Source organism: Mus pahari, chromosome 4 (assembly GCF_900095145.1).
Source record: "Mus pahari chromosome 4, PAHARI_EIJ_v1.1, whole genome shotgun sequence".
NCBI classification, from domain to species: Eukaryota; Metazoa; Chordata; class Mammalia; order Rodentia; family Muridae; genus Mus; species Mus pahari.
The window spans coordinates 42,883,691-42,887,701 of record NC_034593.1 but is presented as its reverse complement, the minus strand read 5'-3'; the positions used below and the strand labels follow the sequence as shown (position 1 = coordinate 42,887,701).

At 42.1% G+C, this 4,011-nt stretch overlaps 1 pseudogene; it reads right to left on the bottom strand.

The window, feature by feature from the left end:
• Nucleotides 1–2,764: 2,764 nt before the first annotated feature.
• Nucleotides 2,765–3,687, bottom strand: LOC110321015 (annotated as a pseudogene).
• Between the last annotated feature and the right edge of the window lie 324 nt (nt 3,688–4,011).

Genomic DNA, 4,011 nt, shown 5'->3' with positions numbered 1-4,011 from the left:
ATGTATCTTGAAATTTTTAGAGTTTTTTTTATATGAAAGTCAATGAATGCATGCCTAGGTCTTGAATGTGTCTAGTGATTAAAAGAAGCAGGGCCATACTAGAAACAGAAGTCTTACCTATGCCCTGGGATGGAGTCTCTCTGATGATGTTGATCCACCTATGTAAATTTTATTCTGCTCTCTATAAGTACTAATCCAGTGGTTCTCAAACTTCCTAATGTTGTGACCCTTTAGTATAGATCCTCATGTTCTAATAACCACACCCATAGAATTATTTTTGTGTATACCTCATAAACAACTGTGCTAACCTCTGGTAAGAATCAACTATCGGGCTGGAGAGATGGCTCAGCAGTTAAAAGCACTGACTGCTCTACGGAAGGTCCTGAGTTCAAATCCCAGCAACCACATGGTGGCTCACAACCATCCGTAATGAGATCTGATGTTCTCTTCTGGGGTGTCTGAAGACAGCTACAGTGTACTTACATATAATTACATATAATTAATAAATAAATAAATCTTTAAATAAAAGAATCAAATATCAATATTTTATATAATATATTTGATCAAGAGAGGTAAAGATGTGGGTTCCATCAAAACATAGACAATGTGTCATTGCATCATGAGAACAATGAAAATCTAAAATTCATCTTCTGAAAACAAACTAACATATATTCTTGTTCCTCAAAAAAACATTTCAGTTGGAAGTTGAATTTCTATCGTATGAAATAGTCCAGGCATGTTTTTCAAATGTTGCAACCTATCAATGAATCTTTTTTCATATTTCCTTTCCAATTATCAAAACTACAGTAGAGTTATTTCCTTCCAGTGTATTTTCTGGAGTTCCAAATGACACTGTGTTCTCAAAGAATGCTCAGTCAGATAAACAAAATCTGAGAAGTAACAGTAGCCTGTGGCTAATTTGATCTCAAATATTCATATTTCAGAAGATTGAAGATGTATTATACTTATAATCTAACGGTAATATATGAGTATTCCTTGTAACGAGAAACACATGTGTATTTATTTATAGGCCTCTTAGACTAATTTTTTGAAGTTTCTCTACTTTTCTATTAATTTGTGTTAGGGAACCAGAAATCAAAGAAATCAAAGCTCTTGAGATTGCTATTTGCCCAATTGTTCATCATGTTGCCTATTAACAAATATCAATTCCAAATCTAATATGTACAATATCTCACAGCAGAAGGCAAGGAAGGTTTTATAATATTGAGAACTGCAACATCATTGCTGAAGCAGAACACAAGCACGGATTCTCCTAGTTTCTTTTCTGGCAATGTAGGCATCTGATGTGGTATAAAACTTTATGCTTTACATAGGATCAATATTTAACTAAAAGGCATCAAAATGAAAAAGCTGTCAAAATATTTAGCATTAACCATTGTGTTACCATTTCCTACAGATGAATACAAATTATACACTGATTAACCATAAGTTTTAGTCTTAAATTCATGCACATCGTTATCAATCTGAATAAACCAAGCTAAGGCATTTAAAAAATGAACAAGCATAAATAATTCAAGCTTGGGACTTGATAATATGAGTTTGTTACTAAAAACCAATCACTGCTACAAAAGAATATTTTCAAAATTTTTGTGGCATTGAGATTAATTTGGCATAATCATGTTCCTCCACCCAGATTGCGACATCTATGGTGTAACCACTATACTTAATCCTCAGAAACGCTGCAGAACTGGGAACAGAAAGATTCTAAGGGCCAGAGGACAAGGAAGCCTACTGCTAGACAGCGTCTTCTAAACCTAAGGTTCATATACCCACAAAATATCAACAATATGGTTGCCTAGGCACCATCGAAATATTATTTTAGTTATAGATGAGAAAGAACTTACTCTTGAGACAAAGAACTGAGTTATGCTGTTGATCCCCAGGTGGACGAGAGGGTTGTCATGGTCTATTAGCACAGGTAGACTAGACTCTGATGACTTACAATTTGAAAACATTTTTGGAGTTGTCCTGGGATGACATCCAACCATACTAGTGAGTATAACACTAGTGAATATTACCTGATGGCAAGATTTCTCTTCTCCCTTCAAGGGGATATCTGTGATATCTGAATATGCTTTTGTTTTTCACCGTGGGTATACTATGTATCATGTGTCCAATAAACATTTGTCGAATGAGTAAAAAGTATGTCATTTAATATATGGAGTGGACTAACATCCTGTTTTCCTTCAATTTCATCATCATACCTTGATTTTTTTCCTTCGTATTATTTTTTTTCTTTCTAATACCGTGGCTAAGTTTATTATCTCTGTTCTCTTGTACAAAATTTAAAACTTTGAAATTCAGGCCCATGTAGTAGCTTGAGTCCTTCCATTTGGTGAAACTGTGAGATGCTAGCCTGGCCTACCTGGATTGCCAGATCCAGCCACGGGCTGTGGGCTGAGATCTGGGAAAGGAGCCAGACAAGGCTCCAGTAAAAGCCCCCCAGCTGGAAGCAGCCATGATCCTTCGTCCCCGTGTTGCATGCAGTTCACATTGAGAAGGCTCAGGCTCAGACTGCAGGGCAATGGCAAGGCTGTGAGGTTCTGGGGTACCCAGGAATTTCTTAGCAAAGATGTTTCTAGGACCTTTCTTCCTTGGCCTGGCCAACACCTTTCTTCGTCTTAATGTTTTGCTCTGGGTCCCACTTCCCAACCAGCTTAGGAAAGAATTCTTCCGGGAGCCGCCCAGGCCTTTCATGTTTGTTCTGTCTAGGCAGAGGAGGCAGTGATGCTACCTGGGCTTCTCAGAGGAAAAACTTGAGTCGGGAGGCCACTGTCTTGCAGCCATGGGAGGAGAAGAGCTAGCTGTTCATCCTCAGGGAAGTAGGTGGTACGGCCTGAATCACTTGAGTAAGCAGTGGCACACGTGATGCCGCTGGAGTGGGAGGAAGGGCACCACAACATCCATCAGGTGCTGCTCCATGATGCCAGACTGCCATAAGCCATGTTGAGGGTTATCCATCACAGCTCAGGAGATTACTGGCTCCACCTCCTGTAAGCTGATTTCTTCCCTGTCCCTGCAGCTGCGCCAGACCTCCAGGGCCACCTGGTTGATCCGCTCACCGCCAGTATTGCTGATAATGATGAAGATGGTTTTGCGATAGTTGGTCCCAAACACAACCCAAGAAGGGCCCAGGAAGGGCTGCAGGACTTCCATCAGGTCAGGGGGGCAGTTTGTCCATCTCATCGAAGAGGAAAAGGGATCAGCCACAGACAGCGAGGTTCCCCTGAACCCAGCTCTTGAGCTCCTTCTTGTACTGCTCAGTGTGGCTGGGATGTAGGAAATGGGTGATAGGGGAGAAGTGATGGACCTGAGGGCTGCGAAGGCTGCCAGGGAAGAGATACTGTGCCAGCAGGGAGCTAACGTAGGACTTCCGGATGCCTGTCCAGCCGTGCAGGGAGAGGTCCAATGGCTTGCTAGGGGCTGGGTCCTGTACAAAGGCCTTCAGTGACTTCATCACCAGGGCCTTGGCCAAAGGATGGTCAGCCAGGTGTTGAGCCAGGTCACATTCCAGTCCCGGCAAGTCGTGCCAGAAGTTGCATTCATAGAACCAGACCAGCAGAAGCTGCAGTGCAGCAAAGCCACGTCCCAGGCAGCAGCCAAGGACAGCCCGAGCATCCCCTGGATAGAGCCCCAGGGCCCGCAGCTGTGCCTCTCCACCGCCATCCGGTTGAGGCCCGATTTAGGTCAGAGGCTGCCCACCGCCCTTCATATTACTTTTAACATTTCTTTCTTTTCTCAGACTCTGAAAATGTTTGCGTTATTTCTATGACTTTCTACTTATGTCGGTGTTTTCAACCTTTACACCTATTTGATCTTCCTGTTGCCATGTCATTCATTTTCTTTTTTAATTTCTTTATAGATTATTTTATTTATTTGCATTACGAATGTCATCCCCCTTCCCTGTTTCCCCTTGTCAAACCCCTTATCCTATCCCCCCTCCACGCTGCTTCTAGGAAGGAGCTCCCTCACCTACCCACCCACCTACCC